Source organism: Papio anubis, chromosome 3, assembly GCF_008728515.1.
Source record: "Papio anubis isolate 15944 chromosome 3, Panubis1.0, whole genome shotgun sequence".
Taxonomy (NCBI): Eukaryota; Metazoa; Chordata; class Mammalia; order Primates; family Cercopithecidae; genus Papio; species Papio anubis.
Window position 1 is genome coordinate 50,558,711 of NC_044978.1, and position 12,195 is coordinate 50,570,905.

General features: G+C 37.9%; 1 long non-coding RNA gene across 1 annotated transcript in view; it reads left to right on the forward strand.

The window, feature by feature from the left end:
• Nucleotides 1-1,060: 1,060 nt before the first annotated feature.
• Nucleotides 1,061-12,195, forward strand: part of LOC110743335 — a 140,885-nt gene continuing 129,750 nt past the window's right edge. The window contains exon 1 of the long non-coding RNA XR_002522223.2: nucleotides 1,061-3,950. This is a non-coding gene — a long non-coding RNA (uncharacterized LOC110743335). The remainder of the gene's footprint in view (nucleotides 3,951-12,195) is intronic.

Genomic DNA, 12,195 nt, shown 5'->3' on the forward strand with positions numbered 1-12,195 from the left:
TGGAATCAACTTCTTTTAAACTCTTATTAACATTGATAATTTGACCTCCTCCTATGAATCTGAATATTTCTAATGACATCTAGAATGGTGAATACTTTCCAGAAGGTTTTCAATTTGCTTTGCTCAGATCCATTGGAAGAATGACTACCCTTGGCAGCTATAGTCTTACAAAATGTACTTCTTAAATAATAAGACTTGAAAGTTGAAATTACTCCTTGATCCATGGACTGCAGAATACATGATGTGTTAACAGGCATGACAATAACATTAACCTCCTTCTACAGCTACATCAGAGCTCTTGGGTGACAAGGTGCACTGTCAATGAGTAGAAATGTTTTGAAAGTAATCTTTTTTTTTTTTTTCCCTGAGCAGTAGTTCTCAACAGTAGGCTTAAAATATTTAGTAAGCTATGTGGTAAACAGATATGCTGTAATCAAGACTTTGTTGTTTACTTTATAGAGCCGAGGCAGAGTCAATTTTGCATAATTCTTAAGAGCCCCAAGATTTTCAAAATGGTAAATGAGCATTGGCTTCAACTTCAAATCAGCAGCTTCATTAGTTCCTAACAAGACAGTCAGCCTGGTCTTTGAGGCCGGGCATTGACATCTTGCTAGCTATGAAAGTCCTAGATGATATCTTCTTCCAATAGAAGGCTGTTTTGTCTACATCGAAAACATGTTGTTTAGTGTAGCCACCTTCATCAATTATCTTAGCTAAATTTTCGGGATAGCTTGTTACAGCTTCTACATCAGCACTTGCTGCTTTATCTTGCAATTTCACATTATAAAGATAGCTTCTTCCTTAGGCCTTATGAGGCAGCCTCTACAGGCTTCACATTTTCCTTCTGCACCTTCTTTTTTTTTTTTTTTGTTTGAGACAGAGTCTCACTTTGTTGCCCAGGCTGGAATGCAGTGGCGTCATCTCAGCTCACTGCAATCTCTGCCTCCTGGGTTCAAGAGATTCTCCCACCTCAGCCTCCCAGGTAGTTAGGATTACAGGCTCCTGTTGCCACACTCAGCTAATTTTGTATTTTTAGTAGAGATGGGGTTTCACCATATTGGCCAGCCTGGTCTTGAACACCTGACCTCAGGTGATCCACCTGCCTCGGCCTCCCAAAATTCTGGGATTACAGGCATGAGCCACCATGCCCAGCCATCCTTGTGCATCTTCCTCACCTCTATCAGCCTTCACAGAACTGAGGAGAGTTAGGGTCTTGCTTTAAACTAGACTTTGGCTTACAAGAATGTTGTGGCTTCTATCCAGATCACTTAAATATTCTCCCTATCAACAATAAAAACTATTTTGTTTACTTATTCATGTGTTCACTGGAGTAGCACTTTCAATTTTCTTTAAGAACTCTTCTTTTGCATTCGCAACTTGGCTTACCATTTGGTGCTAGAGGCCTAGCTTTCAGCCTATCATGGCTTTCAACATGTCTTCCTCTTAAGTTTAGTCATTTCTAGCTTTTGATTTAAAATGAGAGACACAGGGCTCTCCCTTCCACTTGACCTCTTAGTTACCATTGCAGGGTTACTAATAGGACTAATTTCAATATTGTTGTGTCTCAGGAAATAAGGAGGCCCAAAGAGAGGAAGAGAAATGGGCGAATGCTGGTTTAGTCTGTGGAGCAGTGAGCACACACACAACATTTATCAAATAAATTTGCTGTCTAATATGGGCATGGTTTGTGTCACCCCAAAATAATTACAATAGCAGCATCAAATATTACTGATCACAGATCACCAAAACAGTTATAAGAGTAATGAAAAAGTTTGAAATATTGCAGAATTACTAAAATGTGACACACAGACACGACGTGAGTACATACTGTTGGAAAAATGGCGCTGACAGATTTGCTTGATGCAGAGTTGCTACATTCCTTTAATTTATGAAAAATGCATTATCTGTGAAGTGCAATAAAGTGATGTATAATGCAATGAGGTATGCCTATACTTGAAATTTCCCAATTTTAGGGAGAAAAGAGCTGACATGATATTGCAGAAAAACACTATAGTTGAGCAGGTCTGGAATCTACTATCTCTGAATATTACTTTTAATAAGCCCACTGTATATAATAATAAATCTAAATTTGAATTGTACTTTTAAGAACTCTTTGATGTTGGCATAATTTCCCAGAATTACTGAGCGTTAACTTCCATTGGGTAGAAGAATATTTTTCAGTTATCTAAAAATTAGCTTGCCATTCATTTTGCATTCAATAAATACTACATATACATTTTATATCAGATACTGTACTAGGTATTGAGGATATAGAAAATGACTTAGGAAACTATTTATAAGAACCATGTAATATATAAGGAATTTAGTAAAGAATTATATAACATATATGTGGATAAATGCATGGGTACATGTAGGTATGTATGTAATGTGTGTAATATGTACAACTGTATCCGTCAAAATTCATTTGGAAATGCAGACCCACTATACATATTGTGGAATAAATAAGTTATAAAAATTAGTGCTTTCACAGCTGTGAGAGGGGCTGGGGAAGTGAAGTGAAGATCTCAAAGTGAAAGTCAGAAAATCAGGGAAGCATCCTTAGTCTGTCTGAGGCCCTGGCATGGGTGGACAAATCTGAGCTTCCATGTCCAGCTCTCACAACAGGGGAGCGCATGGAGAGGCCTCTGTGGGTCCATGGCTTAGCATCTTGTGGTGGGCCTGGGGCACTGTGGACTAGCTTTGCCATTAGTCAGGAAGGAGAGCTAGATACAGGACAGAAGGGAGTGGGGGCCAGTTGGGACCCTCCAGGGCGCCTTTACCTCCATCCATAAACAAATTTAACCATGTCTACAGTTTTACTTCTGCATTCCAGTTTTTTTGTACAAGTTCCTTTATTTTTTTGGCTAACTCCAACACCTAACCTGGAGTCACATAGAGATGATATTTTGGATTGTATAGTTTCTGTCTTTAATTAACTTGACATTCACAATACAGCAAAAAAATTATATAAGGAAACACACACACACACACATTAGCCTGTTATTATCTATTATAAAACTTTTCTGAAATGGCTTCATAAATAGGTTTACACATATACTGTGATTTCCAAGTTGTTATTTCTCTTTTCAGTAATAACTTATTTTAAAGTAATGCTAAATAGGAGTTTTTAGAACAACCAAAAACTTTAATAGTTTTTGTCTCCCTTGGGTGCATCCTATTTGGCAGAAAATCTTCCTCATCACAAGTGTTTAAAATAGCATGGGAAACCCTGTGACAGATACCGTACAATTTCCTCCAGGACATCCAGAATGTGTGGATGTCCACAGACATTCCATCAGCTAGAATCTCTTATACATCACAAGTTCTTGTTGTCTTGTTAGGTGTTCAGTGATTGTTGAGGAAAATCCATTTAGAGAACATATTCATACAACTCTTTTTAACTTTAATGCCCTGCAGAGAACTGGGAACAAATGTTGGTGTTCTCAGATGACAAAAGTTTCGTTCTGCAAGGACTACAGAATCTGAGGCAAAAGAAATCATCTAGGATTTTCCTTAATGATTGCTGTAGATTCATGACTACAAAATCCTCAGAATTCTTGGGTAAAGAATTCTGAAATTAACACATAACTATAACAATAGAAATTTCAGATTTCCTTATTCAAAATTTCTTTTCTTGTATTGAAAGGAGAAGGTCACCTCATATCCTCAAAAGCTTATTCCAATGCTCCTTTTGGACTGTTTGATGAGAAAAATTTCTAAGTGATGCAGGGGTATAAACCTGGGGGAAGAGAGACCTGACTTTCTATTCACAGCTTTTCTTATTTGTAGACTTGGTCTATTAACCATTGTAGACTTGTTTTCTTTTCTTTCTCATTCCTTTTCTTTACTTACATTCTTTCTTTCTTTTTTCTTTTTTTTTTTTTTGCCAGATGGGCACCTTAAAAGATTTTCATGAGGACTAAATAAGTACTTCAAGTACTGAACTAATTGTAAGTACTCAATAAATGTTAATTTCTTTATGCTATTCACCACAAAGTTATTTTATCATGATCATAATAGACTTTTCTCTCCTAAAACTAGCACTAAGAACCTCTTGTGGGCATTGATTTTCTTCGTAAATAAAGACAGACTCTTCCTGTTGAGGTAATAATGGATCTGCCACAGGCTGATCGCTGGCCTTCCCTTCTACTTTTTGTATCAGATTGAGAGGGGACCATGGCTCAATAGAATCTTTCTGTCCAATTATGTTTTGGAAGATGTTTGACATTTTAGTGGGATGATTGAAGTATTATTTTGCTCAACAGCAGGAAGAAAGAGAATAATCAACAACTGATTGACTTGGTTTCTCACCTGGCATGTTTATGCTGTTTTGTTTGCTCTAGATAACAACATCTTGATCTTCTCTTAGTCTCAAAACCCACGAAGATGTTTCTTGCCTGAAAATCTCATATTCTTGTTAAAAACAAGGGAACCTAGGAAAAAATACTTGAGTCCTATAGTACCTCAAATAAAATATTTTCCTTATGTTTATGCAGATGAATAACAGTCTCTAGCTAGGATATTTCATTGCCAGATTATTCCTCACAATTCCAGGGGGAGATCAGATGTGAGCCAAGGTTTAGATTTAAGTTGTTTCTCTAGAAATTATTTAAACAAGACGTAACATAATGTACCACTGAGGCCATCATTTACTTCATTGTTATGTACTTGTTGTAAAAGAGTTAAACAGCTTCTTGGTATAGCTTATGAGTTAGGAGAAGTTGTCTCTATAGATAACCATTAAATTTTATATGAATTGATATATAAAATTATATTGTAAGCACAAATCACACACATTAGCATGTCAAATGTATCTATTTTAACTTTTACTAGGACTAGAATTTTCTAGGAGTTCCTTAATTGAGAAGACAATCTATATTAAACTGATTTGAACAGTGGTTTGGATAAAAGACCTTTGGACAGGAGTCAGAAGACCTGGGCGTGCCACGTCACCTTTCTGGGCCACAGTAGCCTTTTCTGTAAAATGCGAGGGGCTCTTCTGATGAACTCTCAGATCTTTTATGGTTTTGTAGTCATAGCCATCTGCCTACGCACAAGTGACTAGAAGATCTTCTTGTTGATTAGGTTTCATCAAATTAGAAATGCAATTATTCCTTCCTTTAAAAAGTGTATTTTCTCCCTTCATATTGTTTAATTTTACTTTACAAAATCTATGTAAAATTTTTGTCTGGGCTTTTTTCTCCTTCATAATAATGGTTCACTTATTAGCCCTTGTGATAGGTACTAGGGCAAAAATAAAATATCACAAAATAAATGGAGTTGGAAGGGACCGTGACAGATCATCTGGCCCAGCCATCTGCAATTGCAGCATGTTTTAGTGTTCACTTGCTCTATAAATAACCAGGAGTATCCAGCCAAGTCCATATTACTTTACCACGGCCAAAAGTGCTGGTCAAACTTATGAACTTTTCCCTTTATTTATCCTTGGAACTCTTTTGCTTTACTTGGCTGGGGTTTCTGGAAAACCATCTGATTCTAGCCTGGAGTCTGAAACAAATGGCTGTAGGAAATTGAGTTCTATAGGCAAGGTAACATCCAGATAATTTTCAGGTAAGCCTTCTCCATTTCTACTTCTACCTCTATCTTGAGGGTAGGTCTATCCTTCTGTCTGACCTCTTGTTTCATCTCCATTTCTGTGGGGTATAAAGAAATAATGCATACAAAGAGCTTAGCACAGTGCTAGGCATGGAGCAGGACACAGGAAGGACAACCCGAAACTTCTGGGATGTGAATTCCCTGTGTCTTGCTTACTGCTATTTTCTATATAATCTGAATAGTGCCTGGCACACAGTAGGTGTTTGGTAAATACTTAGTGAACTTACGCACTCATGTATTCTCCTTTTCTGTCTCTCTGTCCTTCCCTCCCCCATCTCTCTCTGTCCTTCTCTCTGTGTCTTTCTTCCACCTGAGGAAACCCAAACTATAAGGGAATAAGGAGGATGATGCAGGGGCCCTTCAGTCACTGCTCCTTGACCAGAAGAATGAAAGATTTTGGTGGGTGTGGTGACTGGACAGGATGAAGAAGCTTTTGGGATAAATATTTCTCTAGCAATCTATATATGTATTTGTGAACAAGAGTTCCTAGAGAAATACGGCTTACAATTAGGAGATGTACCTAATGTAAATGACGAGTTAATGGGTGCAGCACACCAACATGGCACATGTATACATATGTAACAAACCTGCACATTGTGCACATGTACCCTAGATCTTAAAGTATAATAATAAAAATAAAAAAAGAAAAAAGAAACATATCCAAAGATGTGCAGTTTCAGAAAAAAAAGAAAGAAATAAAAAAAAAAATAAAGAAATACAGCTTACATAAGCTACGTTACCTGAACTACAAATTCCACCTTGAAATGTTTCAGAGAAGAATGGCTGAGGGGCTCTGGTGAGAAGCAGCTGGGGTTTAGCAGTTAACTCTTATTTTTAAGCTCCCCCAAAGGGACCCAGTCCCCTGGGGTGCATGTGGTTCCCTGCAGAAGAGGCCCATGTACTCCTTTGATGCATGACAACACTAATCCTTGCAACCTGTTCTCCTGCTCAGTCCATGTCCCCAGAGCAGTTTCTAATGCTCAGTGAGGCACAGGGCTGTTCAGGCAGTGTTGTTTTCTTGGGCATTTCTCCTTCACATTGCAGGAGAATAAACCATAAAACCTTTTATATTGTAGATGCTTCTTACCTCTCCAGCTTTCTTTCTCTCCACTCTTGCAACCAACACCCAAGCCATATTAAACTCCCTACTCTCCCCCAATTCCCCATCCCTCTCTCACATTTCTGAGCCTTTGTGCACACCTCTTTTACTTTCTAGAATGCCCCTCCATGTCCCTTCCTTGGCAGGTGGAAAAGTGACCCCCCCCCAAAATAGCCATGTCCTAATTCCTGAACAAGCGATGTTACATTCTATGGAAAAAAAGTTAAGAATCTTTTGACATAGGATTAAGTTAAACATCTTGATATGGAGAGATTATCCTGGATTATCTGGGGATGCTAAGTGTAATCCTAAGTGTCCTTTAATGAGGGAGGCAGAGGGAGACTTGACCTACACAGAGGAGAGGGCAATGTGAAGGTGGAGGCAAAGACTGGAGTGACATGACCAAGGAATGCCAGCAACCCCCAGAAGCTGAAAGAGGCAAGGAAGAGACATCCTGAAAACCGCCAGAGGGAACACAACCCTGACATCTTGGGGCCTGATGATGCTGATTTCAGACTTTGCCCTTCACAACCTGGAGAATTCTCTCCAGAATTCTCTCTAGTTCATGTTGCTTTTATTGATCAAGCCTGTGGTAATTTGTTGCAGCAATCTAAGAAGTGACCCTCCTTTTATATTAGGCCAGCACCTGCTTAATCATGGTATCACAGATCAGATGTCACTTCCTCCGGCAAGTTCTCCCATGTCCCCCTTGGGTCCCAGTTTCATGGACTCCTTATACGTTCCCACAGTAGCCTATACTCACTTTTATTGGGGAGCCTGTTACATTTTCCTATAAAAGTCTCTTCTTTATTTTACTTCTAGGTCTTGGCAACAGGAGGACATGGCCTGTGGCTTCCAATTCTTCCTCCACGTTGCCTTAGGGACCGGCATGCAGCAGGTTCTTCATAAACGTGCAGTTACATATGGCTTACAGTGTTTTGTTAGCCACCAGCAATCCCAATTGGAAAACAATGTTACCATATTATATTTTCCTTTCAACTTCTGAGTGGGGAAATAAATCACACACGTTGTTTTCAAGACATCTGGGCAAGTTTGCACTGCATCCTGCTGGAGGGTAGAGACTGCTGAAGCCTCCAGTTATCAGCTAGGGCAGCTACGGTCTCATATGCTTGCTTGGTGGTCTCCAGCACAGGTCTTTTCTGTATGCCTTCACAGTCCTCATTGATAAGAACTCTTGTTCCCAATCTCCTTCTTGCTGATCTCTCGGGATTGAGATGTGTGAAGTCTATTCCTAATCGCTACTCTCATTCAAAGGTCTCAGCCCAGGTTACTGGTTAATTCTATGTTTTCCTGCCTCTTGTCACTCTTGTCAGCATCATCACTGATGATCCAAGATGTGGAATTTTATGCCATTGCATATGATTTGTGTGGGCGGAAAAGTCCTATGATAAAGTCAATGTTTTGTGAAGATTAACATCATGGTGTTGTTAAGTCCATATGTCAGGGAGGGTAATTCGGTTTCTGAATTCTAGGTTGTTGCAGGAATCTGGCCGTCAGGCAGCGAGGAGCTGGACCAGAGTGATGGTGCTGGGATGCAGTGGGAAGGGATTAATTAAAAAGACATTGTATTAGCAAGTGCATTTTCAGCCCATATCAGTCTGAATTTTCTACTTAAGCATAAATGATAATTGATGTTGGGTTTGCAACTGCTTGGAATTTTAGAATGTTAGGCCCTCACCCTGCCTGCCCACCTCACCTTTTTGTTCTTCCTGAGAGCCCTGTCTTATGTCTGTTTGGTGATATATTTCTCACCAGCCCTTCTGCTCCAGGCTCCTTGTCAAGCAGCCCCAGCAAAGCCTCTGTCTATTACCTTCTGAAGCTCCAGTCAACTCTTACAGCCTGGAACAAAGGTTTCATTGTTCTGGCCTGCTTTGTCTTTCATTCCATCATTCCTAATTAGGTTAGGAAGTTCACTTAACTCCCCATACAGAGTTGAGACCAAACCATGTATTTTATAAGGACTTTACTGAAAGTTCAGGGAAAATAGGGGAAAACACCATGGAACTTAATTTACAACCAGCTATGAGATTTGACTATTCTTTCACATCTCACAGTCCCAATTTGACCTCTGGCCTGAACCCCCCAGCTTGACATCCCCCCAGTCTGCAAGGTGCTTTGGAGCCTAAGCCCAATTACCACGCAGCTCAGAGAGGGGGAGGAATTTCTTAGACTGTTTTCTGGTTCAAGATGCTGGCAATGGGAATGTCCTCTCCCTTCAGAGAAAACCACACAAGGTCTTGTAGGATAGTGCCCAGCAAGCCCACATCTGTGCATTCTGGCTTAATTGCCTTTTGAAAAATCACAGCATGAGGACCTGTGGAGGAGAGCCACATCTTTCCTCCAATGTGAATTGAAATTTTTCCTGGCAATTTTTTCAATGTCAGATCTCTACTTACTATGATAAAAGGCAGTAAAACAAAACAAAGTGCAAACAAATAAACAACCCCAAAACTCCTGTACAATAACAAGGAATAATTTGTAATACAGTGCATTGCCTCAATCAGATAGAACCTGACCTAATGTCCTGTCTCTCACACACCTCCCTTTCTTCTCTCCTCTCCAAACAAGGCTGGCTCACAGGCAGAGTGCTACTGCATTTCTGAACAAGCACGCTCAATTGCCTAAAACACCTTTTCTAAAGCATGAAGGAGGCTGACGGTGATGTCAACGTTTTCCACAAGATCAAGGAATCAATCCTTTACATTGTGTAATTAAAGGATTCATTCTGTTGATTTCCCCCAAACAAATTATGTGTTCCACAGATGAATTTCTGCTTTAACCTCTCGAGAGGCTTAGTAAAAGGCCTTGAGGCTTTGAAATGACAGTTTTTCTGGCTTCTACTCATTAAGACTTCAAAAACCTTGGTTTCCAGTCCTCAGTGATAAAATAAACCCCTTCCTTTACATAATTCTGGTAGAACATGTGGCTGCCTGATGTCACAGTGAAAGAGGAAGAAATGTTAATGTTTTCAAATATGGGTGATAGAATAGTGTATATTATTGATAGGTATGCAGTGCTAAGAATTCTGGGAGAATGATTTTAGGCAGTGAGATAAAAACTTCATTAATCAATAACTTTTTTATTGTTGTTTGTTTGGCGAACTCCAGTTCCCAGATGTATAACTTGGATGGATCTTTGGCTTTGATTGTATCCAAATCTTGCAACAAACATGAATAGTCATCCAATGTTTTTCTGTCATCAGAAAACAATAAAGCAGGCTTTCATTTTAGGATATGGAGGTGAGACATTTGTTCAATTTTGGTGGTTCAGGGTTCCCCCAAACATAGGAATCATTCTGTAACACTGGTTTTTCAAAAACAGACTTCTTATTTGAAAAAGCTTTCAGAACATACAGTTTTCAGAGTAGTTCAGATTAGACAAGTTAGCTGATGATTTTAGTATAACTTTAAAAACTATGCTAACATTTCCATTAATGCAAGGGAAAGACATCTGTTACGAATCATTATCTTTATTGTCCAGTGTTTTTCTAGAATTAGATAATATGAAGCAAGATCTAACCAATAACACCCTATTCCATTTTCATCATTATGCTTAATTATATTACTGTTTTATCTGCAAATACACAGAATCTAATCCATTAATTATAATTTTATTTTAATTACTAAAGTGTTGCATTTTTGAAACTACCCTAGAGGATTGTTTTGTTTTCTCAGGTAATAAGCAAATATCCATTTTCCTACCATTATTGAAAAGATTTGCTTTTTCTTATCAGTTTTTAAAAAATAGTGATAGTGATAATTATTCTTGATATTTAGTTAGTATATTGCACAAGGTTTGGTTTTTGTTTGCTAATAAAATGCTTTTCTTTCCCTTAGTTTTTTTTTTTTAATTCTAGACATTTCTTTCATTTAGAGGTAAATACTTAGCACATTATTAGTACCATTTAATGTTTCTGAAACGCATTCCTTAATGTCTTTCTTAATCTTTAAATAAGCTTCTCTTTCAATTTCAATACACTGGAAATAAGTTCCATTAGCTTATAAATGACTTATTTATTGACACCTATTTTCTTGTAGGATTAAAAAAAATAATTATATTGGCATATGCTTGATAAACTTCTTAGTAAATCACTTCAATGTTCTTATCCCCTTGTCTTCAATTTAAGGTAATGAGAATAAATCAGTTTGGTGTAGGTACACTAAAATGTAACTTTTCCCCATGGGTCTCAATGACCTTCATGCATCTGCTACCTAAAATGTAATACTAATTTCTCATTGTTTCAGAAAAACTGGGGAAATGACTGTTATTTATAGTCTTTTAAGGTATTCCTTATTTTTCAACATTTTCTTTCAAACTCATTTGAATTTGTGAGATCTTCAGCAGTTCTTTAAGACACCATTTTATGGATTAACAATAAGAATATTAGGAGAAAATGTTTGCAAGACCGCATATCCAATAAAGGACTTGTATCTAGATTAGAATATATGAAAAATGAAGACTCAAGAGTAAAGAAACAAACAATCTACTTAGAAAATGAGTAAAAGACATGAAGACACATTTCACCAAAAAGGACCTATGAAAGGCAAATAAACATGAAAAGTTGTTCAACATCATTAGCCATTAGGAAAATGCAAATTAAAATCACAATGAGATATTACCACTCACCTATAAGGTCAGGTAAAATTAAAAATAGTGACAATGTCAAATGTTGTGGAGAATGGCAGAGTGGAGAAACTAGATCAGTCTTCCATTACTGGTGGGAATGTATATTGGTACAGCCACTCTGAAAATTGTCTGGCAATTTCTTATAAAACTAAATATGCATTTTGTGTATGCCCCAAAGACTGTACTTTTGGCATTTATCCCAGAGAAATAAAAACTTATGCTCATGCAAAAATCTGCATGTGAATGTTCACAGCAGCATTATTTGCAATAGTCAAAAATTGAAAACAACCCAAATGCTCCTCAGTGGGTAAATGGTTAAACAAACTCTGGTGCATTCATCCAGTGGAATGGTACTCAACAATGGAAAGGAGCAAATGACTGAGACCTGCATAAACTTGAATAGACTTGAAGAACATCATGCTTAGTGAAAAAAGGCCCAATATCAAAAAATTACACCCTGTATAATTGTATTTATATAACATTCTTGAAATGATAAAACTATAGAGATGGGGAACAGTGGCTACTAGGGAATAGGGATGGGGTTGGGTGAAAATAAAGTAGTATAAGTATTTTTTGGTGATGGAGCAGTTCTGTTTCCTGATGGTGGTTGTGATGAAGTTTTACATGGGAACAAACTGCATAGAACTACCTACCTACACACAAGCGCGCGCACACACACATACACGCACACGCATGAAAATGCTAATGAAAACTGAGTAAGGTTCATTGAGTATATACAGTCAATTATTGTCGCAAACTTTCTACTACCAATGAATTTTTTTCCATATAAATGGAAATTCTCATTGATAGAATAATATGTATCGGAGGTTTTA